This window comes from Mobula hypostoma, chromosome 3 (assembly GCF_963921235.1).
Source record: "Mobula hypostoma chromosome 3, sMobHyp1.1, whole genome shotgun sequence".
Lineage (NCBI taxonomy): Eukaryota > Metazoa > Chordata > Chondrichthyes > Myliobatiformes > Myliobatidae > Mobula > Mobula hypostoma.
The window spans coordinates 223,260,559-223,287,347 of NC_086099.1; the positions used below are offsets into that span (position 1 = coordinate 223,260,559).

The following is a 26,789-nucleotide window of genomic DNA, read 5'->3' on the forward strand; positions in this document are numbered from 1 at the left end:
GAGGGTGGTGGGAGATATGATCCGTGGTAGGATCCAGTAGAAGATGGTAGAAGTTATGGAGAATTATGTATTTAATTCTACTTTAAAGTTACCACTTTAACATTTCTATTTAAAACATCTCACACTGCCCCATAACCTTGCACCGGCCTGCTGCTTTGTGCTCATCACTGTATTTAATGTTGAATTCATTATTATTGTGCACACTGTCACCACCAAGAGGGAGAAACTGCTGGAGGTTGGAGAAATCGATGTTCATGCCATCAGGTTGGAGGCTAGCCAGACAGGATACATGGTGTACCTTTCCCAGCCTGAGTTTGGCCTCATTGTGGCAGTACAGGAGGCCATGGACCAACATAAGACCATAAGACATAGGAGCAGAATTAGGCCATCTGGCCCATCGAGTCTTCTCCGCCACTCAATCACAGCTGATTTTTTTTCTATCTCCTCCTCAACCCCAGTTCCTGGCCTTCTCCCCGTAACCTTTGATGCCATGTCCAATCAAGAACCTAACAATCTCTACCCTAAATACACCCAACAACCTGGCCTCCACAGCTGCATGTCGTAACAAATTCCACAAATTCACCACCCTCTGGCTAAAGAACTTTCTCTGCATCTGTTTTGAAAGGATGCCCCTCTATCCTGAGGCTGTGCCCTCTTGTCCTAGACTTTCCCACCATGGGAAACATCCTTTCCACATCTACTCTGTCTAGGCCTTTCAACATTCGAAAGGTTTCAATGAGATCCCCCCTCATCCTTCTGAATTCCAGTGAGTACAGACCCAGAGCCATCAAATGTTCCCTGTATGATAACCCTTTCATTCCTGGAATCATCCTTGTGAACCTCCTCTGGACCCTCTCCAATGCCAGCACACCTTTTCTAAGATGAGGGGCCCAAAACTGTTCACAATACTCAAGGTGAGGCCTCACCAGTGCCTTATAAAGCTTCAGCATCACATCCTTGCAGAATGTCAGAATGAGAATCGGAAGTCAAACTGAAATGGGTGGCCACTGGGAAGTCATCTCTTTTGGCCATCTATTCCTGCCCAGCTTCTCACATCATCACCTGTTCCCCACCCATCCACCTATCTTTCCCCTCACCTGGTCTCACCTACCACCTGCCAGTCGGTACTCCTTCCCCTCCCACACCTTCTTATTCTGGCTTCTGCCCCCTTCCTTTCCAGTCCTGATGAAAGGCCTCAGCCCAAAACATCGACTGTTTATTCCTCTCCAGAGATGCGGCCTGACTTGCTGAGTTCCTCCAGCATTTTGTATGTGTTGTTCCGGATTTCCAGCATCTGCTGATTCTTTTGTGTTGATGGAGTCAGGTGGGAGAGGGAGGGTGGAGATAGAGACCGAGGCTGGGAGGAGGGAGGTGTGGGGGTGATAAAGGGGTGTAGATGGTGGGAGCTGATGGGACAGGAAGGCAGTGAATGAAACCAAACAGGGGATGTGAAGGGGTGAATGAAGCAGCTTGTGTTTTGGCTCTTTAATGACACCTGCTGTTTGCTTTTATGCACGGCACTGAAATAGGAACTCTCCGGAGATGTTCCCCACCTTGCCGAGTGGTTCTGATCTCTCTTTTTATTTCAGTTTTCCACATCTGGCGCGAGATGCGACCCACGTTCCTCACCGCAGACAGGCGTCTTCCAGTCACCAGGACAAAGGACACAAGATCTTCAGGCCAATCCACTCTGGGACTTGTGCTAATATTATTTTGTGACTGTATTTGCTGGACCGTAGTTACTATATTCAAGATTGTTTAATGTCATTTTCAGTCCATAAGTGTAAAGGAGAATGAAATAATTATTACTCTGGATCAGATGCGGAAGAAAAAAACACAATAAGATAAAGAACAGAATAATAAAAGCCCAATAAATATAAATACATAGGATAGCTTATATATATAGATTGAGTGTATGGTAGTCATAGTCATAGTCATACTTTATTGATCTCGGGGGAAATTGGTTTTCGTTACAGTTGCTCCATAAATAATAAATAGTGATAAAACCATAAATAGTTAAATAGTAATATGTAAATTATGCCAGGAAATAAGTCCAGGACCAGCCTATTGGCTCAGGGTGTCTGACTCTCCAAGGGAGGAGTTGTAAAGTTTGATGGCCACAGGCAGGAATGATTTCCTATGACGCTCTGTGTTGCATCTCGGTGGAATGAGTCTCTGGCTGAATGTACTCCCGTGCCCACCCAGTACATTATGTAGTGGATGGGAGACATTGTCCAAGATGGCATGCAACTTGGACAGCATACTCTTTTCAGACACCACCGTCAGAGAGTCCAGTTCCATCCCCACAACATCACTGGCCTTACGAATGAGTTTGTTGATTCTGTTGGTGTCTGCTACTCTCAGCCTGCTGCCCCAGCACACAACAGCAAACATGATAGCACTGGCCACCACAGACTCGTAGAACATCCTCAGCATTGTCTGGCAGATGTTAAAGGACCTCAGTCACCTCAGGAAATAGAGACGGCTCTGACCCTTCTTGTAGACAGCCTTAGTGTCTGTCCATAAAGTGACATTAGACACAGGAGTGTCTGTACATAAGGTGACTGTGACAGGAAATGATAAAGTAGTGGTGGTTGGGGGTGTGGAGGGGTGGGTCAGTGGGTGGAGGTGTTGATCAGCCTTACTGCTTGGGGAAAGTAACTGTTTTTGAGTCTGGTGATCCTGGTGTGGATGCTACACAGCCTCCTCCCTGATGGGAGTGGGACAGACAGTCCAGGAGCAGGGTGGGTGGGATCCTTCATGATGTTACTGACCCTTTTCCAGCACCTCTCTGTCTGCATGTCCTTGATGGTGGGTAGGCTGGTGTTGGTGATGCATTGGGCAGTTTTGACTACCTGTTGTGTAGAGCCTTCCTGTCTGCCACAGTGCAGTTTCCGTACCATGCAGTGATGCAGTGATGCAGCACGTTAGGATGTCAATCTCGTGTCTGTGTAGGGACGTGAGTATAGATGTGCACAGTCCAGCTCTCTTTCGCCTCCTCAGAAAGTTGTTCAGCTTTCCTGATTCTGATGAGATGTGCTGTGTTTTGCACCTTGGCCCCAGAGGAACAAGGTTTCGTTTAGCTGTGTACACGTGTATGTTTAAGTGGCAATAAACTTGAAGTTGAACAAAGTAAGGCTTTCTTAACTTGTTTATTCATTATTCACACAACATGGAGCCTCTACATTTCCATGTGTTCTAATTACAGAGTCAGGCCGACACAACACATTGCTTTAAACCCCGTCAGCCCTCTCCAGCCTGAGCTCGAAGGTCAAGCACTGTGCCTGGACATCCCTGTCCACCATCAACTTGGGAGCAGGTGCAGATCCAATATTTCCTCGCCAACCCCTCTGTATTTCTGCTGACATCCGTCTTAATAAATAATAAATTTCAATTCTTCAAAGTCAACATATAAAATTGGAGAAACTTTACAGTGAAATTAAACAACAAAACATTTACAAAGGTACATGTACTGTATAATCAGAATCTCCTTAAAAAATCCCCTTACATGCAGGTAATTGTTCATGTGCTTTCCCGTGGAATGAGAAACCTTCATTTTCTTTACACGATTATTCTGTGAGGAGATGTTATACTTGTTTTATACATTAAAAGACAAGGGTCACAGAGTTGTACAGCACAGAAACAGGCCATTCGGCCCACATTACCTGTGCTGACCTACTAATCCTATTGGCCTCCATTAGGACTGTGTCCTCCGAGGGGGCAAACCATCTGGCAATGCTGCATCTCAGTGGGAGAGAAAACAGGGTCTCCCAATTGCCACCCTCATTCCTTTGGTACACTCTGTGTGTTCACGCCCAGAATCGGCGGCTGTGCAGCGGACCTGAACAAGGGAAGCAGGCAGCTGTGGTCCTGGGCCAGGCAGGTCCCTCTTAGCGGTAAGAAACCATGGCCCAACTGCAACAAAACACATAGAGGATAGGAAGATCTGACACAAACACGCTCCAGACCTGACACCCCATGGAGTGAAGAATGGGTGATAACTGGGTTCCATCTGCATAGTCCCCCATCCCTTCATGCATTAAGGTGCTCGAGGCAGCAACTCTTTAAGGTCCAAATATATAAAACAACTGATCACTAGTGGTGATCCGTACAAGATCTGTTCTGGAACCCCCTGTTTATAAATGACTTGGATGAGGAAGTGGAAGGGTGGATGACAGGAAGGTTGGTTGGAGATATGGATAGTGTGGAAAGTTGCCAATAGGGCATTGACAGGATACAGAGTTGGGCTGAGAAGTGGCAACTAGAGATCAATCTGGAAAAGTGTGAAGTGATTCTGTTTGGAAGGTTGAACTTGAGGGCAGAGTACAGGGTTAATGGCAAGATTCTTGGCAGTGTGGAGGAACAGAGGGATCTTCATTTCCATGTCCATAGATCACTTAAGGTTGCTGAGAAGGTTGATAGGTTGTTAAGAAGCCCTGTGGAGCGGTTGCCTTCATTAGTCAGGGGATTGAGTTCAAGAACCATGAGGTAATGTTGCAGCTCTATAATACCACATTTGGAATATTGTGATCAGTTCTTGTCACCTCACTAAAGGAAGGATGCGGAAGTGTTGGAGAGGGTGCAGAGGAATTTTACCAGGATGCTGCCTGGATTAGAGAACATGTCTTATGTACTGTAGGTAGGTTAAGGGTTTTTCTCTCTGGAGCAGAGAGGTGACTTGATAGAGGCATATAAGATGTTAAGAGGCATAGATTGAGTGGACAGCCAGAGACTTTTTCCCAGGGTAAAAGTGGCTAATACGAGGGGGGGACATACTTTTAAAATGTTGGAGGAAAGTAATGAAGGCTGTCAGAAGTATTTTTTTTTATGTATAGGGAAGTGGGTTGGATTGATCTTACAGTAGGTTAAAAGCTAGACACAACGTCATGGGCCAAAGGGCTTAATACTGTGCTGTAATGCTCTAAGTTCTGACTCCACTGACACTCCCTGCCAGCATCTGTTCAGATGAGCTATGCCCGGCTGCGGGGTGAGGACTGCCTCTGTGTGCTTCCCACAACGACGGAGAGGCCATTACTGCTGTAAACGCGGCTGTGAAAACGGATGGTGACGACATGGGGACATGGTGAAGATAAGAGGAAGGAGCAAGTGACGTTAAGGGTTGGGGGAGCCGTTAAAAGAGCTTTTATCTGTGTCAGGCTGGGCTCTGCCCTCTCAGTGTGAGGGGCCACAGGAGTTCTAACTGCATGAGTGATTGTGTTATTGTTGGTATATTTTCCCAGCCTTTAGGATATTTTGAGTGTTCATGTACACATATAAACTACTTTGATGTGATAGTCAAAATGTTTCATTAAATTGGCAATTCATGTACTGTCATGGTCACTGTAAACACCAGGACTGTTAATGAAGGGAAGTTCAAAGTTCTGTGAGTATCTCTGTATCAAAATTTGCTCCAAATATCAATGGTCACACTGCATATTTATGAAGAGTTTTTTAAAACCATTCTTGCTGTAATAAATTTCAATAGATATCATGTCTCCTAATTTCCATTGGGTTATTATTCACTCTGAGTTGCTCAAGATGTCACATAACCTCTGCTTGTCATAATTTCCAATTGTGCTCAAATTTTCTAAAATATTACCTAAATGAGATGAAGTACTACTTGGAACGTATTGAAAATTCTGTTTGTCCATGTTATTTAGGCCTGTTACTGGGGCTAATTGAAGTTACTCTGAAGAGGACAGTAACGTGCCACGCCTGAGAGCAGTGACACTCTTTGGTAAAGGTCCAAGAAGCAAGGAGCAGGACTCCAATGGGTGGCGCAGTCACGGTCGGGGTTCCATTCCTGCCGCTGTTTGTAGGCAGTTTGTATACTCTCCCTGTGACCGCACAGAATTCCACCGGGCGTTCCAGCCTCCTCCCACATCCCAAATACGCACGGGTTAGGGTTAGTGAGCCGTGTGCACCAGTGGTGTGGTGTCACTGGAGGGCTGCCCCCAGCACAATCCTCGCTGTCTGACTTCACTGTGTGTTTCGATGTATAAAGCTGATGAAGTTTAAGCTTGGGGCTAATGGTTCACTCTGATGCCCAAGCCAAATGTCACAAGGACAAAATGCTTGGGAGCTGTTGGGATTTGTCTGAATACCTTATACCTTGTTGCAGCTCCATTGCACTGGAATATGGGATAGGTAAGGCCACTCCTGCTGCCGGGCAGAGTGACTTCTGTGGACGACGAGGAGATCATCCAGAGGCAGGAGTGAAACCCTGTCCATCAAAACTGGGTCAGTGAGCTGGATTTCTGGGTTTCCTTAGTCATCAGCACCCTCGCTAATCTGTGTCCCAGGAGCTGTGAGCAGAAGGGATACCACTCCCTAGTGGGGCACGGCTGGCCTGGGCAAGAACCGTCATATCCTGGGTACATACACAGCCCTACAAACAGAAACAGCCCTTTCGGTCCATCTAGTCTGTGCTGAACTGACCTTCACCTGGCCTTCCCATCCAAATACCTGTCCAAACCTCTCTTCAATGTTGCAATCGAACCCACATCCACTGGCAGCTCATTCCACATGCTCATCACCCTCTGAGTGAAGAAGCTGTCCCTCAGGTTCCCATTAAATATTTACCTTTCACCCTTAATCCACGACCTCTGGTTCTCGTCTAACACACCTGAGCGTGGGGGGAATAGATGAGAGGAGGGCCTCCTTTGTTTTGGGAGAGGGCACAGGGAGAGAGGGCTGGGGCAGAGAGTTAATAAGACACATAACAAATCTTCAATGTCTCCTGCCTCCAGTCTGGAGCCCTCAGTTACCTCTTGGACCAGCCTGCATTGAATAGAGCTTACCTAAACTCAGGGCCTTAATCTTCAGATATGCCTATCAACAAGAAATCCAAGCTCACAATTCAATGGAGCTTCCAATCTTTTTTTTAAAACATTTCCGCTTCACGAAGGTGGATCTCAATAGCATCTGTTCCCAGCAGTGTATTGTGAATGTCAGCAAGGAGCCTCTCACTGGCAAGTTTATTTAACGGCTGCTCCTGGCTGTGCTACAAGAAATTTGACAACACAAACTGCAGTGTGTTTCCACGTCCTGTGGGTAAAGCCCTCAGATGAACTTTCAGGGACTGAGAAGACGGGGTGCCCTGAGCATCATTGGGTCATTTCCCCATACTCTCAGACTCCCACAGTTGTAGACTGTTGTTCTGAGGATGCTTCACAGACAGGCAGGTACAGTAAGTCCTTGTGCTTGATGAAAGAAAACCCCAGCACTTGCAGATCCCTCCCTGTGATCTCAGGCCATCTCAAGCGGGATGCTTTGTAAGATGCAGCCACTTATAATCTAGGTAACAGGCTCCTCCAGCCCAAAGAGCCAGTGCCATCCAATTACACCCCTTGTGAATAAATTACTAACCCTGACTCATACGGCTTTGGCCTGTGGGAGGAAACCAGAGCACCCAGAGGAAACCCACGAGTCACGGGGAGAACGTGCAAACTCCTTATAGCCAGCGGCAGGAATTGAAGCCAGGTTGCTTACGCTGAAAAAGTGTTACACTTACTGCTACAGTAATGTGGTATGCAGCTTGTGCCCAGCAAGATGTCACTGAGATATGAACCACAAGTGAAATGTGCTGAGATACTGTAAATATTGTTCAGAGTGACAGAGCCCAGGTACAGAATGCCTAAGTAATCAGACTTGTATCTAGTGACATAAATTAGTTTCAACCAGCTGGGGCACCCAAATTCAGCGTAATGAACAAATCTGGCACAGAAACTTCTCCTCGTAACCATGAACCTACTGGACTGAGATAAAAACCCATTTGTGTTGGTACCTGGCCTGGTTGTGTGTGGCTTTACACCCCGAGTCCTATGGACTGTTTACGAAAAGCACTCAGTTCGAACCCATTGGTGAAAATTGGGATGAATAGACTACTACAAAATGAAAAAAAATCTTCCTCTTCTCTTTAAACTGTCCCTACGAGTTTGTGATGTCCATCTGAGACATGAGTAGCGGCCACATCCAAAAGATAAAACTCTTCTGTCAATCCACGTATTTTTGTCCCAAGTATCTGGAACACTAAACCTTTGACCATGAGGAAATTTTATTTTATTATTTAATATTTCAATAATTTTGAGTCCTGATGAAGGGTCTCAGCCCAAAATGTCAACTGTTTATTCCTTTCCGTAGATACTGCCTGACCTGCTGATCCTCCAGCACTTTTTTGTGTTACTTTTCATAATTTTATTTTGTTTAAAAACTTATTTTAGGGATTAGGAAATTCAGTTACTAATAAAAAAAATTCTTGGCTGCTCCTGGCTGCAGTACAAGAAATTTGACAACACAACCTGTGGTTTGTTTCCAGGCCCCCAAATGAACTCTCAGAGACTGAGAAGACTGGTGCCCGAGCATTGATTGCTCCCACAATCTCAGAATCCCACAGCTGTAGACTGTTGTTCTGAGGATGCTTTACAGAGAGGCGGGTCCAATAAATCCTTATACTTGACGAAAGAAAATGCAGCACTTGTAAATCCCTCTCTGTGATCTCAGGTTGTCCTCAAGTAGGGTGCTTTATGAGATAGAACAATTTATATATATTTTAAATACAATGATTTATGAAAGGTTTGTGGCTACAAAGTACATGTGTACAATGCACATGCATTTAAATATGTCAATCTCAGCTAATTTCCCAGCTGCTGTTTAGAAGATTGGACGTGTAAACTATGAAATGTATACTGAGTGTATATTTTGCTGCCAAGATGGAAAGCTTCAGAGGTCATTTGGTTAAAGCCAATGATTTAAGTGTTACCATCAGGAGAAGTTGGGGACACACCGGACTACATATTCTGGAACCTGGAACTCGAAACAAGGTGCTAGAGGAATTCAGTGGGTCAGGAGTGAAATGGAGAGTTGATATTTCAGGTCGAGACCCTTCATCAGGACTGGAAGATAAGAGGGAAGATAGTGAGTATAACAAGGTGGGAGAAAGCGATGGAGCAAGAGTTGGCAGGTGAGAAGGGTGATGGGCAGATGGAGGAAGGGAGAGTAGATATAGGGTGAGAGGTGGGGGTGTTAAAGAACTGCGGATGGTGGAATCTCAGGGGAAAGGAGGGTGGAAGATGGAACCAAAGAGGGAGGTGGGGAGGGAAGATGGGAACAGTGTGGGAAAGGGATACAGTGGGAGGAGTGTGTGGGTGACGGGCAGACAGAGTTAGAGGGAGAGGGGAAAGAAACAGGGTGATGAAGCTGGGGTGGGTGCAGGAGGAACTGGGATGTAGGAGATCTGGAGGACAGGGGGGTGAACAGGGGAAAGAAACAGGGTGATGAAGCTGGGGTGGGTGCAGGAGAAAGTGGGATGTAGGAGATCAGGAAGACAGGGGGCGGTGAACAGGGGAAAGAAACAGGGTGATGAAGCTGGGGTGGGTGTAGGAGAAAGTGGGATGTAGGAGATCAGGACGGGGGGGTGAACAGGGGAAAGAAACAGGGTGATGAAGCTGGGGTGGGTGCAGGAGGAACTGGGATGTAGGAGATCTGGAGGACAGGGGGGTGAACAGGGGAAAGAAACAGGGTGATGAAGCTGGGGTGGGTGCAGGAGGAACTGGGATGTAGGAGATCAGGAGGACAGGGGGGCAGTGAACAGGGGAAAGAAACAGGGTGATGAAGCTGGGGTGGGTGTAGGAGAAAGTGGGATGCAGGAGTTCAGGAGGACGGGGGGGCGGTGAACAGGGGAAAGAAACAGGGTGATGAAGCTGGTGTGGGTGCAGGAGGAACTGGGATGTAGGAGATCAGGAGGACGGGGGGGCGGTGAACAGGGGAAAGAAACAGGGTGATGAAGCTGGGGTGGGTGCAGGAGGAACTGGGATGTAGGAGATCTGGAGGATGGGGGTCGGTGAACAGGGGAAAGAAACAGGGTGATGAAGCTGGGGTGGGTGCAGGAGGAACTGGGATGTAGGAGATCAGGAGGACAGGGGGGCGGTGAACAGGGGAAAGAAACAGGGTGATGAAGCTGGGGTGGGTGCAGGAGGAACTGGGATGTAGGAGATCAGGAGGACGGGGGGTGAACAGGGGAAAGAAACAGGGTGATGAAGCTGGGGTGGGTGCAGGAGGAACTGGGATGTAGGAGATCAGGAGGACGGGGGGTGAAGAGGGGAAAGAAACAGGGTGCTGAAGCTGGGGTGGGTGCAGGAGGAACTGGGATTTAGGAGATCAGGAGGACGGGGGGGCGGTGAACAGGGGAAAGAAACAGGGTGATGAAGCTGGGGTGGGTGCAGGAGGAACTGGGATGTAGGAGATCAGGAGGACGGGGGGGGGCGGTGAACGGGGAAAGAAACAGGGTGATGAAGCTGGAGTGGGTGTAGGAGAAAGTGGGATGTAGGAGATCAGGACGGGGGGTGCGGTGAACAGGGGAAAGAAACAGGGTGATGAAGCTGGGGTGGGTGCAGGAGGAACTGGGATGTAGGAGATCAGGAGGACAGGGGGGTGAACAGGGGAAAGAAACAGGGTGATGAAGCTGGTGTGGGTGCAGGAAGAACTGGGATGTAGGAGATCTGGAGGACAGGGGGGTGAACAGGGGAAAGAAACAGGGTGATGAAGCTGCGGTGGGTGTAGGAGAAAGTGGGATGTAGGAGATCAGGAGGACGGGGGGTTGAACAGGGGAAAGAAACAGGGTGATGAAGCTGGGGTGGGTGTAGGAGAAAGTGGGATGTAGGAGATCAGGAAGACAGGGGGCGGTGAACAGGGGAAAGAAACAGGGTGATGAAGCTGGGGTGGGTGTAGGAGAAAGTGGGATGTAGGAGATCAGGACGGGGGGGTGAACAGGGGAAAGAAACAGGGTGATGAAGCTGGGGTGGGTGCAGGAGGAACTGGGATGTAGGAGATCAGGAGGATGGGGGGGCGGTGAACAGGGGAAAGAAACAGGGTGATGAAGCTGGGGTGGGTGTAGGAGAAAGTGGGATGCAGGAGATCAGGAGGACAGGGGGGTGAACAGGGGAAAGAAACAGGGTGATGAAGCTGGGGTGGGTGTAGGAGAAAGTGGGATGTAGGAGATCAAGAGGACGGGGAGGTGGTGAACAGGAGAAAGAAACAGGGTGATGAAGCTGGGGTGGGTGCAGGAGGAACTGGGATGTAGGAGATCAGGAGGACGGGGGGGCGGTGAACAGGGGAAAGAAACAGGGTGATGAAGCTGGGGTGGGTGTAGGAGAAAGTGGGATGCAGGAGTTCAGGAGGACAGGGGGGTGAACAGGGGAAAGATACAGGGTGATGAAGCTGGGGTGGGTGCAGGAGGAACTGGGATGTAGGAGATCTGGAGGACAGGGGGGTGAACAGGGGAAAGAAACAGGGTGATGAAGCTGGGGTGGGTGCAGGAGGAACTGGGATGTAGGAGATCTGGAGGACAGGGGGGTGAACAGGGGAAAGAAACAGGGTGATGAAGCTGGGGTGGGTGCAGGAGGAACTGGGATGTAGGAGATCAGGAGGACAGGGGGGCAGTGAACAGGGGAAAGAAACAGGGTGATGAAGCTGGGGTGGGTGTAGGAGAAAGTGGGATGCAGGAGTTCAGGAGGACGGGGGGGCGGTGAACAGGGGAAAGAAACAGGGTGATGAAGCTGGTGTGGGTGCAGGAGGAACTGGGATGTAGGAGATCAGGAGGACGGGGGGGCGGTGAACAGGGGAAAGAAACAGGGTGATGAAGCTGGGGTGGGTGCAGGAGGAACTGGGATGTAGGAGATCTGGAGGATGGGGGTCGGTGAACAGGGGAAAGAAACAGGGTGATGAAGCTGGGGTGGGTGCAGGAGGAACTGGGATGTAGGAGATCAGGAGGACAGGGGGGCGGTGAACAGGGGAAAGAAACAGGGTGATGAAGCTGGGGTGGGTGCAGGAGGAACTGGGATGTAGGAGATCAGGAGGACGGGGGGTGAACAGGGGAAAGAAACAGGGTGATGAAGCTGGGGTGGGTGCAGGAGGAACTGGGATGTAGGAGATCAGGAGGACGGGGGGTGAAGAGGGGAAAGAAACAGGGTGCTGAAGCTGGGGTGGGTGCAGGAGGAACTGGGATTTAGGAGATCAGGAGGACGGGGGGGCGGTGAACAGGGGAAAGAAACAGGGTGATGAAGCTGGGGTGGGTGCAGGAGGAACTGGGATGTAGGAGATCAGGAGGACGGGGGGGGCGGTGAACGGGGAAAGAAACAGGGTGATGAAGCTGGAGTGGGTGTAGGAGAAAGTGGGATGTAGGAGATCAGGACGGGGGGTGCGGTGAACAGGGGAAAGAAACAGGGTGATGAAGCTGGGGTGGGTGCAGGAGGAACTGGGATGTAGGAGATCAGGAGGACAGGGGGGTGAACAGGGGAAAGAAACAGGGTGATGAAGCTGGTGTGGGTGCAGGAAGAACTGGGATGTAGGAGATCTGGAGGACAGGGGGGTGAACAGGGGAAAGAAACAGGGTGATGAAGCTGCGGTGGGTGTAGGAGAAAGTGGGATGTAGGAGATCAGGAGGACGGGGGGTTGAACAGGGGAAAGAAACAGGGTGATGAAGCTGGGGTGGGTGTAGGAGAAAGTGGGATGTAGGAGATCAGGAAGACAGGGGGCGGTGAACAGGGGAAAGAAACAGGGTGATGAAGCTGGGGTGGGTGTAGGAGAAAGTGGGATGTAGGAGATCAGGACGGGGGGGTGAACAGGGGAAAGAAACAGGGTGATGAAGCTGGGGTGGGTGCAGGAGGAACTGGGATGTAGGAGATCAGGAGGATGGGGGGACGGTGAACAGGGGAAAGAAACAGGGTGATGAAGCTGGGGTGGGTGTAGGAGAAAGTGGGATGCAGGAGATCAGGAGGACAGGGGGGTGAACAGGGGAAAGAAACAGGGTGATGAAGCTGGGGTGGGTGTAGGAGAAAGTGGGATGTAGGAGATCAAGAGGAGGGGGAGGTGGTGAACAGGAGAAAGAAACAGGGTGATGAAGCTGGGGTGGGTGCAGGAGGAACTGGGATGTAGGAGATCAGGAGGACGGGGGGCCGGTGAACAGGGGAAAGAAACAGGGTGATGAAGCTGGGGTGGGTGTAGGAGAAAGTGGGATGCAGGAGTTCAGGAGGACAGGGGGGTGAACAGGGGAAAGATACAGGGTGATGAAGCTGGGGTGGGTGCAGGAGGAACTGGGATGTAGGAGATCTGGAGGACAGGGGGGTGAACAGGGGAAAGAAACAGGGTGATGAAGCTGGGGTGGGTGCAGGAGGAACTGGGATGTAGGAGATCTGGAGGACAGGGGGGTGAACAGGGGAAAGAAACAGGGTGATGAAGCTGGGGTGGGTGCAGGAGGAACTGGGATGTAGGAGATCAGGAGGACAGGGGGGCAGTGAACAGGGGAAAGAAACAGGGTGATGAAGCTGGGGTGGGTGTAGGAGAAAGTGGGATGCAGGAGTTCAGGAGGACGGATGGCGGTGAACAGGGGAAAGAAACAGGGTGATGAAGCTGGTGTGGGTGCAGGAGGAACTGGGATGTAGGAGATCAGGAGGACGGGGGGGCGGTGAACAGGGGAAAGAAACAGGGTGATGAAGCTGGGGTGGGTGCAGGAGGAACTGGGATGTAGGAGATCAGGAGGACAGGGGGGCGGTGAACAGGGGAAAGAAACAGGGTGATGAAGCTGGGGTGGGTGCAGGAGGAACTGGGATGTAGGAGATCAGGAGGACGGGGGGTGAACAGGGGAAAGAAACAGGGTGATGAAGCTGGGGTGGGTGTAGGAGAAAGTGGGATGTAGGAGATCAGGAAGACGGGGGGCGGTGAACAGGGGAAAGAAACAGGGTGATGAAGCTGGGGTGGGTGTAGGAGAAAGTGGGATGTAGGAGATCAGGAGGACGGGGGGGTGAACAGGGGAAAGAAACAGGGTGATGAAGCTGGGGTGGGTGCAGGAGGAACTGGGATGTAGGAGATCAGGAGGACGGGGGGTGAACAGGGGAAAGAAACAGGGTGATGAAGCTGGGGTGGGTGTAGGAGAAAGTGGGATGTAGGAGATCAGGAAGACAGGGGGCGGTGAACAGGGGAAAGAAACAGGGTGATGAAGCTGGGGTGGGTGTAGGAGAAAGTGGGATGTAGGAGATCAGGAGGACGGGGGGGTGAACAGGGGAAAGAAACAGGGTGATGAAGCTGGGGTGGGTGCAGGAGGAACTGGGATGTAGGAGATCAGGAGGATGGGGGTCGGTGAACAGGGGAAAGAAACAGGGTGATGAAGCTGGGGTGGGTGCAGGAGGAACTGGGATGTAGGAGATCAGGAGGACAGGGGGGCGGTGAACAGGGGAAAGAAACAGGGTGATGAAGCTGGGGTGGGTGCAGGAGGAACTGGGATGTAGGAGATCAGGAGGATGGGGGGTGAACAGGGGAAAGAAACAGGGTGATGAAGCTGGGGTGGGTGCAGGAGGAACTGGGATGTAGGAGATCAGGAGGACGGGGGGGCGGTGAACAGGGGAAAGAAACAGGGTGATGAAGCTGGGGTGGGTGCAGGAGGAACTGGGATGTAGGAGATCAGGAGGACGGGGGGGCGGTGAACAGGGGAAAGAAACAGGGTGATGAAGCTGGGGTGGGTGCAGGAGGAACTGGGATGTAGGAGATCAGGAGGACGGGGGGGGCGGTGAACAGGGGAAAGAAACAGGGTGATGAAGCTGGAGTGAGTGTAGGAGAAAGTGGGATGTAGGAGATCAGGACGGGGGGTGCGGTGAACAGGGGAAAGAAACAGGGTGATGAAGCTGGGGTGGGTGCAGGAGGAACTGGGATGTAGGAGATCAGGAGGACAGGGGGGTGAACAGGGGAAAGAAACAGGGTGATGAAGCTGGTGTGGGTGCAGGAAGAACTGGGATGTAGGAGATCAGGAGGACAGGGGGGTTGAACAGGGGAAAGAAACAGGGTGATGAAGCTGGGGTGGGTGTAGGAGAAAGTGGGATGTAGGAGATCAGGAGGACGGGGGGTTGAACAGGGGAAAGAAACAGGGTGATGAAGCTGGGGTGGGTGTAGGAGAAAGTGGGATGTAGGAGATCAGGAAGACAGGGGGCGGTGAACAGGGGAAAGAAACAGGGTGATGAAGCTGGGGTGGGTGTAGGAGAAAGTGGGATGTAGGAGATCAGGACGGGGGGGTGAACAGGGGAAAGAAACAGGGTGATGAAGCTGGGGTGGGTGCAGGAGGAACTGGGATGTAGGAGATCAGGAGGACGGGGGGGGCGGTGAACAGGGGAAAGAAACAGGGTGATGAAGCTGGAGTGGGTGTAGGAGAAAGTGGGATGTAGGAGATCAGGACGGGGGGTGCGGTGAACAGGGGAAAGAAACAGGGTGATGAAGCTGGGGTGGGTGCAGGAGGAACTGGGATGTAGGAGATCAGGAGGACAGGGGGGTGCTGGGGTGGGTGCAGGAGGAACTGGGATGTAGGAGATCAGGAGGACAGGGGGGTGAACAGGGGAAAGAAACAGGGTGATGAAGCTGGTGTGGGTGCAGGAAGAACTGGGATGTAGGAGATCTGGAGGACAGGGGGGTGAACAGGGGAAAGAAACAGGGTGATGAAGCTGGGGTGGGTGTAGGAGAAAGTGGGATGTAGGAGATCAGGAGGACGGGGGGTTGAACAGGGGAAAGAAACAGGGTGATGAAGCTGGGGTGGGTGCAGGAGGAACTGGGATGTAGGAGATCAGGAGGACAGGGGGGTGAACAGGGGAAAGAAACAGGGTGATGAAGCTGGGGTGGGTGCAGGAGGAACTGGGATGTAGGAGATCAGGAGGACGGGGGGGTGAACAGGGGAAAGAAACAGGGTGATGAAGCTGGGGTGGGTGCAGGAGGAACTGGGATGTAGGAGATCAGGAGGACGGGGGGGCGGTGAACAGGGGAAAGAAACAGGGTGATGAAGCTGGGGTGGGTGTAGGAGAAAGTGGGATGCAGGAGATCAGGAGGACAGGGGGGTGAACAGGGGAAAGAAACAGGGTGATGAAGCTGGTGTGGGTGCAGGAGGAACTGGGATGTAGGAGATCAGGAGGATGGGGGTCGGTGAACAGGGGAAAGAAACAGGGTGATGAAGCTGGGGTGGGTGTAGGAGAAAGTGGGATGTAGGAGATCAGGAGGACGGGGGGTTGAACAGGGGAAAGAAACAGGGTGATGAAGCTGGGGTGGGTGCAGGAGGAACTGGGATGTAGGAGATCAGGAGGACGGGGGGTGAACAGGGGAAAGAAACAGGGTGATGAAGCTGGGGTGGGTGCAGGAGGAACTGGGATGTAGGAGATCAGGAGGACGGGGGGTGAAGAGGGGAAAGAAACAGGGTGCTGAAGCTGGGGTGGGTGCAGGAGGAACTGGGATTTAGGAGATCAGGAGGACGGGGGGGCGGTGAACAGGGGAAAGAAACAGGGTGATGAAGCTGGGGTGGGTGCAGGAGGAACTGGGATGTAGGAGATCAGGAGGACGGGGGGGCGGTGAACAGGGGAAAGAAACAGGGTGATGAAGCTGGAGTGGGTGTAGGAGAAAGTGGGATGTAGGAGATCAGGACGGGGGGTGCGGTGAACAGGGGAAAGAAACAGGGTGATGAAGCTGGGGTGGGTGCAGGAGGAACTGGGATGTAGGAGATCAGGAGGACAGGGGGGTGAACAGGGGAAAGAAACAGGGTGATGAAGCTGGTGTGGGTGCAGGAAGAACTGGGATGTAGGAGATCTGGAGGACAGGGGGGTGAACAGGGGAAAGAAACAGGGTGATGAAGCTGGGGTGGGTGTAGGAGAAAGTGGGATGTAGGAGATCTGGAGGACAGGGGGGTGAACAGGGGAAAGAAACAGGGTGATGAAGCTGGGGTGGGTGTAGGAGAAAGTGGGATGTAGGAGATCAGGAGGACGGGGGGTTGAACAGGGGAAAGAAACAGGGTGATGAAGCTGGGGTGGGTGTAGGAGAAAGTGGGATGTAGGAGATCAGGAAGACAGGGGGCGGTGAACAGGGGAAAGAAACAGGGTGATGAAGCTGGGGTGGGTGTAGGAGAAAGTGGGATGTAGGAGATCAGGACGGGGGGGTGAACAGGGGAAAGAAACAGGGTGATGAAGCTGGGGTGGGTGCAGGAAGAACTGGGATGTAGGAGATCTGGAGGACAGGGGGGTGAACAGGGGAAAGAAACAGGGTGATGAAGCTGGGGTGGGTGCAGGAGGAACTGGGATGTAGGAGATCAGGAGGACGGGGGGTGAACAGGGGAAAGAAACAGGGTGATGAAGCTGGGGTGGGTGCAGGAGGAACTGGGATGTAGGAGATCAGGAGGACGGGGGGTGAAGAGGGGAAAGAAACAGGGTGCTGAAGCTGGAGTGGGTGCAGGAGGAACTGGGATTTAGGAGATCAGGAGGACGGGGTGGGCGGTGAACAGGGGAAAGAAACAGGGTGATGAAGCTGGGGTGGGTGCAGGAGGAACTGGGATGTAGGAGATCAGGAGGACGGGGGGGGCGGTGAACAGGGGAAAGAAACAGGGTGATGAAGCTGGAGTGGGTGTAGGAGAAAGTGGGATGTAGGAGATCAGGACGGGGGGTGCGGTGAACAGGGGAAAGAAACAGGGTGATGAAGCTGGGGTGGGTGCAGGAGGAACTGGGATGTAGGAGATCAGGAGGACAGGGGGGTGAACAGGGGAAAGAAACAGGGTGATGAAGCTGGTGTGGGTGCAGGAAGAACTGGGATGCAGGAGATCTGGAGGACAGGGGGGTGAACAGGGGAAAGAAACAGGGTGATGAAGCTGGGGTGGGTGTAGGAGAAAGTGGGATGTAGGAGATCAGGAGGACGGGGGGTTGAACAGGGGAAAGAAACAGGGTGATGAAGCTGGGGTGGGTGCAGGAGGAACTGGGATGTAGGAGATCAGGAGGACAGGGGGGTGAACAGGGGAAAGAAACAGGGTGATGAAGCTGGGGTGGGTGCAGGAGGAACTGGGATGTAGGAGATCAGGAGGACGGGGGGGTGAACAGGGGAAAGAAACAGGGTGATGAAGCTGGGGTGGGTGCAGGAGGAACTGGGATGTAGGAGATCAGGAGGACGGGGGGGCGGTGAACAGGGGAAAGAAACAGGGTGATGAAGCTGGGGTGGGTGTAGGAGAAAGTGGGATGCAGGAGATCAGGAGGACAGGGGGGTGAACAGGGGAAAGAAACAGGGTGATGAAGCTGGTGTGCGTGCAGGAAGAACTGGGATGTAGGAGATCTGGAGGACAGGGGGGTGAACAGGGGAAAGAAACAGGGTGATGAAGCTGGGGTGGGTGTAGGAGAAAGTGGGATGTAGGAGATCAGGAGGACGGGGGGTTGAACAGGGGAAAGAAACAGGGTGATGAAGCTGGGGTGGGTGCAGGAGGAACTGGGATGTAGGAGATCAGGAGGACAGGGGGGTGAACAGGGGAAAGAAACAGGGTGATGAAGCTGGGGTGGGTGCAGGAGGAACTGGGATGTAGGAGATCAGGAGGACGGGGGGGTGAACAGGGGAAAGAAACAGGGTGATGAAGCTGGGGTGGGTACAGGAGGAACTGGGATGTAGGAGATCAGGAGGACGGGGGGGCGGTGAACAGGGGAAAGAAACAGGGTGATGAAGCTGGGGTGGGTGGAGGAGAAAGTGGGATGCAGGAGATCAGGAGGACAGGGGGGTGAACAGGGGAAAGAAACAGGGTGATGAAGCTGGGGTGGGTGTAGGAGAAAGTGGGATGTAGGAGATCAAGAGGACGGGGAGGTGGTGAACAGGAGAAAGAAACAGGGTGATGAAGCTGGGGTGGGTGCAGGAGGAACTGGGATGTAGGAGATCAGGAGGACGGGGGGGCGGTGAACAGGGGAAAGAAACAGGGTGATGAAGCTGGGGTGGGTGTAGGAGAAAGTGGGATGCAGGAGTTCAGGAGGACAGGGGGGTGAACAGGGGAAAGATACAGGGTGATGAAGCTGGGGTGGGTGCAGGAGGAACTGGGATGTAGGAGATCTGGAGGACAGGGGGGTGAACAGGGGAAAGAAACAGGGTGATGAAGCTGGGGTGGGTGCAGGAGGAACTGGGATGTAGGAGATCTGGAGGACAGGGGGGTGAACAGGGGAAAGAAACAGGGTGATGAAGCTGGAGTGGGTGCAGGAGGAACTGGGATGTAGGAGATCAGGAGGACGGGGGGGCAGTGAACAGGGGAAAGAAACAGGGTGATGAAGCTGGGGTGGGTGCAGGAGGAACTGGGATGTAGGAGATCAGGAGGACAGGGGGGCAGTGAACAGGGGAAAGAAACAGGGTGATGAAGCTGGGATGGGTGTAGGAGAAAGTGGGATGCAGGAGTTCAGGAGGACGGGGGGGGCGGTGAACAGGGGAAAGAAACAGGGTGATGAAGCTGGTGTGGGTGCAGGAGGAACTGGGATGTAGGAGATCAGGAGGACGGGGGGGCGGTGAACAGGGGAAAGAAACAGGGTGATGAAGCTGGGGTGGGTGCAGGAGGAACTGGGATGTAGGAGATCTGGAGGATGGGGGTCGGTGAACAGGGGAAAGAAACAGGGTGATGAAGCTGGGGTGGGTGCAGGAGGAACTGGGATGTAGGAGATCAGGAGGACAGGGGGGCGGTGAACAGGGGAAAGAAACAGGGTGATGAAGCTGGGGTGGGTGCAGGAGGAACTGGGATGTAGGAGATCAGGAGGACGGGGGGTGAACAGGGGAAAGAAACAGGGTGATGAAGCTGGGGTGGGTGCAGGAGGAACTGGGATGTAGGAGATCAGGAGGACGGGGGGTGAAGAGGGGAAAGAAACAGGGTGCTGAAGCTGGGGTGGGTGCAGGAGGAACTGGGATTTAGGAGATCAGGAGGACGGGGGGGGCGGTGAACAGGGGAAAGAAACAGGGTGATGAAGCTGGGGTGGGTGCAGGAGGAACTGGGATGTAGGAGATCAGGAGGACGGGGGGGGCGGTGAACAGGGGAAAGAAACAGGGTGATGAAGCTGGAGTGGGTGTAGGAGAAAGTGGGATGTAGGAGATCAGGACGGGGGGTGCGGTGAACAGGGGAAAGAAACAGGGTGATGAAGCTGGGGTGGGTGCAGGAGGAACTGGGATGTAGGAGATCAGGAGGACAGGGGGGTGAACAGGGGAAAGAAACAGGGTAATGAAGCTGGTGTGGGTGCAGGAAGAACTGGGATGTAGGAGATCTGGAGGACAGGGGGGTGAACAGGGGAAAGAAACAGGGTGATGAAGCTGGGGTGGGTGTAGGAGAAAGTGGGATGTAGGAGATCAGGAGGACAGGGGGTTGAACAGGGGAAAGAAACAGGGTGATGAAGCTGGGGTGGGTGCAGGAGGAACTGGGATGTAGGAGATCAGGAGGACAGGGGGGTGAACAGGGGAAAGAAACAGGGTGATGAAGCTGGGGTGGGTGCAGGAGGAACTGGGATGTAGGAGATCAGGAGGACGGGGGGCGTGAACAGGGGAAAGAAACAGGGTGATGAAGCTGGGGTGGGTGCAGGAGGAACTGGGATGTAGGAGATCAGGAGGACGGGGGGGCGGTGAACAGGGGAAAGAAACAGGGTGATGAAGCTGGGGTGGGTGTAGGAGAAAGTGGGATGCAGGAGATCAGGAGGACAGGGGGGTGAACAGGGGAAAGAAACAGGGTGATGAAGCTGGTGTGGGTGCAGGAAGAACTGGGATGTAGGAGATCTGGAGGACAGGGGGGTGAACAGGGGAAAGAAACAGGGTGATGAAGCTGGGGTGGGTGTAGGAGAAAGTGGGATGTAGGAGATCAGGAGGACGGGGGGTTGAACAGGGGAAAGAAACAGGGTGATGAAGCTGGGGTGGGTGCAGGAGGAACTGGGATGTAGGAGATCAGGAGGACAGGGGGGTGAACAGGGGAAAGAAACAGGGTGATGAAGCTGGGGTGGGTGCAGGAGGAACTGGGATGTAGGAGATCAGGAGGACGGGGGGGTGAACAGGGGAAAGAAACAGGGTGATGAAGCTGGGGTGGGTGCAGGAAGAACTGGGATGTAGGAGATCAGGAAGACGGGGGGTGAACAGGGGAAAGAAACAGGGTGATGAAGCTGGGGTGGGTGTAGGAGAAAGTGGGATGTAGGAGATCAAGAGGACGGGGAGGTGGTGAACAGGAGAAAGAAACAGGGTGATGAAGCTGGGGTGGGTGCAGGAGGAACTGGGATGTAGGAGATCAGGAGGACGGGGGGGCGGTGAACAGGGGAAAGAAACAGGGTGATGAAGCTGGGGTGGGTGCAGGAGGAACTGGGATGTAGGAGATGAGGAGGACGGGGGGGCGGTGAACAGGGGAAAGAAACAGGGTGATGAAGCTGGGGTGGGTGTAGGAGAAAGTGGGATGCAGGAGTTCAGGAGGACAGGGGGGTGAACAGGGGAAAGATACAGGGTGATGAAGCTGGGGTGGGTGCAGGAGGAACTGGGATGTAGGAGATCTGGAGGACAGGGGGGTGAACAGGGGAAAGAAACAGGGTGATGAAGCTGGGGTGGGTGCAGGAGGAACTGGGATGTAGGAGATCTGGAGGACAGGGGGGTGAACAGGGGAAAGAAACAGGGTGATGAAGCTGGGGTGGGTGCAGGAGGAACTGGGATGTAGGAGATCAGGAGGACGGGGGGCAGTGAACAGGGGAAAGAAACAGGGTGATGAAGCTGGGGTGGGTGCAGGAGGAACTGGGATGTAGGAGATCAGGAGGACAGGGGGGCAGTGAACAGGGGAAAGAAACAGGGTGATGAAGCTGGGGTGGGTGCAGGAGGAACTGGGATGTAGGAGATCAGGAGGACGGGGGGGCGGTGAACAGGGGAAAGAAACAGGGTGATGAAGCTGGGGTGGGTGCAGGAGGAACTGGGATGTAGGAGATCTGGAGGACAGGGGGGTGAACAGGGGAAAGAAACAGGGTGATGAAGCTGGGGTGGGTGCAGGAGGAACTGGGATGTAGGAGATCTGGAGGACAGGGGGTTGAACAGGGGAAAGAAACAGGGTGATGAAGCTGGGGTGGGTGCAGGAGGAACTGGGATGTAGGAGATCTGGAGGACAGGGGGGTGAACAGGGGAAAGAAACAGGGTGATGAAGCTGGGGTGGGTGCAGGAGGAACTGGGATGTAGGAGATCAGGAGGACGGGGGGCAGTGAACAGGGGAAAGAAACAGGGTGATGAAGCTGGGGTGGGTGCAGGAGGAACTGGGATGTAGGAGATCAGGAGGACAGGGGGGCAGTGAACAGGGGAAAGAAACAGGGTGATGAAGCTGGGGTGGGTGTAGGAGAAAGTGGGATGCAGGAGTTCAGGAGGACGGGGGGGCGGTGAACAGGGGAAAGAAACAGGGTGATGAAACTGGGGTGGGTGCAGGAGGAACTGGGATGTAGGAGATCAGGAGGACGGGGGGGGCAGTGAACAGGGGAAAGAAACATGGTGATGAAGCTGGGGTGGGTGCAGGAGGAACTGGGATGTAGGAGATCAGGAGGACAGGGGGGCAGTGAAGAGGGGAAAGAAACAGGGTGATGAAGCTGGGGTGGGTGCAGGAGGAACTGGGATGTAGGAGATCCGGAGGACGGGGGGGGCAGTGAACAGGGGAAAGAAACATGGTGATGAAGCTGGGGTGGGTGCAGGAGGAACTGGGATGTAGGAGATCAGGAGGACAGGGGGCAGTGAAGAGGGGAAAGAAACAGGGTGATGAAGCTGGGGTGGGTGCAGGAGGAACTGGGATGTAGGAGATCTGGAGGACGGGGGTGAACAGGGGAAAGAAACAGGGTGATGAAGCTGGGGTGGGTGCAGGAGGAACTGGGATGTAGAAGATCTGGAGGACAGGGGGGTGAACAGGGGAAAGAAACAGGGTGATGAAGCTGGGGTGGGTGCAGGAGGAACTGGGATGTAGGAGATCAGGAGGACGGGGGGGCGGTGAACAGGGGAAAGAAACAGGGTGATGAAGCTGGTGTGGGTGCAGGGGGAACTGGGATGTAGGAGATCTGGAGGACAGGGGGGTGAACAGGGGAAAGAAACAGGGTGATGAAGCTGGGGTGGGTGCAGGAGGAACTGGGATGTAGGAGATCTGGAGGACAGGGGGGTGAACAGGGGAAAGAAACAGGGTGATGAAGCTGGTGTGGGTGCAGGAGGAACTGGGATGTAGGAGATCTGGAGGACAGGGGGGTGAACAGGGGAAAGAAACAGGGTGATGAAGCTGGGGTGGGTGCAGGAGGAACTGGGATGTAGGAGATCTGGAGGACAGGGGGGTGAACAGGGGAAAGAAACAGGGTGATGAAGCTGGGGTGGGTGCAGGAGGAACTGGGATGTAGGAGATCAGGAGGACAGTGGGGGCAGTGAACAGGGGAAAGAAACAGTGTGATGAAGCTGGGGTGGGTGTAGGAGGAACTGGGATGTGGGAGATCAGGAGGACAGTGGGGGCAGTGAACAGGGGAAAGAAACAGGGTGATGAAGCTGGGGTGGGTGCAGGAGGAACTGGGATGTAGGAGATCAGGAGGACGGGGGGCAGTGAACAGGGGAAAGAAACAGGGTGATGAAGCTGGGGTGGGTGCAGGAGGAACTGGGATGTAGGAGATCAGGAGGACAGGGGGGCAGTGAACAGGGGAAAGAAACAGGGTGATGAAGCTGGGGTGGGTGTAGGAGAAAGTGGGATGCAGGAGTTCAGGAGGACGGGGGGGCGGTGAACAGGGGAAAGAAACAGGGTGATGAAACTGGGGTGGGTGCAGGAGGAACTGGGATGTAGGAGATCAGGAGGACGGGGGGGGGCAGTGAACAGGGGAAAGAAACATGGTGATGAAGCTGGGGTGGGTGCAGGAGGAACTGGGATGTAGGAGATCAGGAGGACAGGGGGGCAGTGAAGAGGGGAAAGAAACAGGGTGATGAAGCTGGGGTGGGTGCAGGAGGAACTGGGATGTAGGAGATCAGGAGGACGGGGGGGGCAGTGAACAGGGGAAAGAAACATGGTGATGAAGCTGGGGTGGGTGCAGGAGGAACTGGGATGTAGGAGATCAGGAGGACAGGGGGCAGTGAAGAGGGGAAAGAAACAGGGTGATGAAGCTGGGGTGGGTGCAGGAGGAACTGGGATGTAGGAGATCTGGAGGACGGGGGTGAACAGGGGAAAGAAACAGGGTGATGCAGCTGGGGTGGGTGCAGGAGGAACTGGGATGTAGAAGATCTGGAGGACAGGGGGGTGAACAGGGGAAAGAAACAGGGTGATGAAGCTGGGGTGGGTGCAGGAGGAACTGGGATGTAGGAGATCAGGAGGACGGGGGGGCGGTGAACAGGGGAAAGAAACAGGGTGATGAAGCTGGTGTGGGTGCAGGGGGAACTGGGATGTAGGAGATCTGGAGGACAGGGGGGTGAACAGGGGAAAGAAACAGGGTGATGAAGCTGGGGTGGGTGCAGGAGGAACTGGGATGTAGGAGATCTGGAGGACAGGGGGGTGAACAGGGGAAAGAAACAGGGTGATGAAGCTGGTGTGGGTGCAGGAGGAACTGGGATGTAGGAGATCTGGAGGACAGGGGGGTGAACAGGGGAAAGAAACAGGGTGATGAAGCTGGGGTGGGTGCAGGAGGAACTGGGATGTAGGAGATCTGGAGGACAGGGGGGTGAACAGGGGAAAGAAACAGGGTGATGAAGCTGGGGTGGGTGCAGGAGGAACTGGGATGTAGGAGATCAGGAGGACAGTGGGGGCAGTGAACAGGGGAAAGAAACAGTGTGATGAAGCTGGGGTGGGTGTAGGAGGAACTGGGATGTGGGAGATCAGGAGGACAGTGGGGGCAGTGAACAGGGGAAAGAAACAGTGTGATGAAGCTGGGGTGGGTGCAGGAGGAACTGGGATGTAGGAGATCAGGAGGACAGGGGGGCAGTGAACAGGGGAAAGAAACAGGGTGATGAAGCTGGGGTGGGTGTAGGAGAAAGTGGGATGCAGGAGTTCAGGAGGACGGGGGGGCGGTGAACAGGGGAAAGAAACAGGGTGATGAAACTGGGGTGGGTGCAGGAGGAACTGGGATGTAGGAGATCAGGAGGACGGGGGGGCAGTGAACAGGGGAAAGAAACATGGTGATGAAGCTGGGGTGGGTGCAGGAGGAACTGGGATGTAGGAGATCAGGAGGACAGGGGGGCAGTGAAGAGGGGAAAGAAACAGGGTGATGAAGCTGGGGTGGGTGCAGGAGGAACTGGGATGTAGGAGATCAGGAGGACGGGGGGGGCAGTGAACAGGGGAAAGAAACATGGTGATGAAGCTGGGGTGGGTGCAGGAGGAACTGGGATGTAGGAGATCAGGAGGACAGGGGGCAGTGAAGAGGGGAAAGAAACAGGGTGATGAAGCTGGGGTGGGTGCAGGAGGAACTGGGATGTAGGAGATCTGGAGGACGGGGGTGAACAGGGGAAAGAAACAGGGTGATGAAGCTGGGGTGGGTGCAGGAGGAACTGGGATGTAGAAGATCTGGAGGACAGGGGGGTGAACAGGGGAAAGAAACAGGGTGATGAAGCTGGGGTGGGTGCAGGAGGAACTGGGATGTAGGGGATCAGGAGGACGGGGGGGCGGTGAACAGGGGAAAGAAACAGGGTGATGAAGCTGGTGTGGGTGCAGGGGGAACTGGGATGTAGGAGATCTGGAGGACAGGGGGGTGAACAGGGGAAAGAAACAGGGTGATGAAGCTGGGGTGGGTGCAGGAGGAACTGGGATGTAGGAGATCTGGAGGACAGGGGGGTGAACAGGGGAAAGAAACAGGGTGATGAAGCTGGTGTGGGTGCAGGAGGAACTGGGATGTAGGAGATCTGGAGGACAGGGGGGTGAACAGGGGAAAGAAACAGGGTGATGAAGCTGGGGTGGGTGCAGGAGGAACTGGGATGTAGGAGATCTGGAGGACAGGGGGGTGAACAGGGGAAAGAAACAGGGTGATGAAGCTGGGGTGGGTGCAGGAGGAACTGGGATGTAGGAGATCAGGAGGACAGTGGGGGCAGTGAACAGGGGAAAGAAACAGTGTGATGAAGCTGGGGTGGGTGTAGGAGGAACTGGGATGTGGGAGATCAGGAGGACAGTGGGGGCAGTGAACAGGGGAAAGAAACAGTGTGATGAAGCTGGGGTGGGTGTAGGAGAAAGTGGGATGCAGGAGATCAGGAGGACGGGGGGGGGGAGGGTGGGGAAGCAGGTTACCTGAAATTGGAGAATGCAATATTTATGCTGTCAGACTGTAGATGACCTAGGTGGAACATGAGGTGCTGTTACTCCAGTAGGAGATGTGGACACTTTGTACAGGGAGAGTTAAGGCTAAGATGGAAAAAATGCCTGAGGAAGAAAGGATTGTAAGAACATGGTGGTTGTAAAAGGCGATAGGAAGTGGGGGAAGACTCATGTATAGCTTAAATACTATCATGGCCAAATCTCTCTTTCTCTGCTACTAGTTGTGTGGAAGGAGGTTATTTTTTTGTATTGGTAGGGCTGTAAGTGATTCTTCATCGTTACCTTAAACAAGTGGATAGTGACCAATTTCTTCCCATGTCACTACAGCCTCACCCTGTTTTAGAAGGTGAGCATTTTGAAAGAATGTCACCAAAGTCTGCAAATCTCTGCTGTTGTACCGTGGAGAGCATTCTGACTGGTTTCATCACCGTCTGGTGTAGAGGGGCCACTGCACGGAATGGGAAAACGCTGCTGAAAGCTGCAAACTCAGTTAGCTCCATCATGGGCACTAGCCTCCCCACCACCCAGGACATCTTCCAAATCATCATTAAGGGCCCCCACCACCCAGGACATGCCCTCTTTGCCTTATTATCACCAGGAAGGAGAATCAGAATCCGGTTTAATATCACTCGCATATGTCATGGAATTTGTTGCGATGTGGCAACAGGAGGGCACAGGAGCCTGAAGACACACACTTAACATCTCAGCTTCTTCCTTTCCACCATCAGATTTCCCAACGGACAGTGGACCC

The 26,789-nt window shown here is 53.3% G+C and overlaps 1 protein-coding gene across 14 annotated transcripts in view; it reads right to left on the minus strand.

The window, feature by feature from the left end:
• Positions 1–3,142: 3,142 nt before the first annotated feature.
• Positions 3,143–26,789, minus strand: part of arhgap39 (Rho GTPase activating protein 39) — a 722,701-nt gene continuing 699,054 nt past the window's right edge. For 13 of the 14 annotated variants that reach the window (XM_063044607.1, XM_063044609.1, XM_063044605.1 and 10 more), the window contains one exon: positions 3,143–3,915. The gene's annotated coding sequence lies outside the window, so the exon portion shown is untranslated. The remainder of the gene's footprint in view (positions 3,916–26,789) is intronic. The other variant, XM_063044606.1, reaches the window with a different exon arrangement.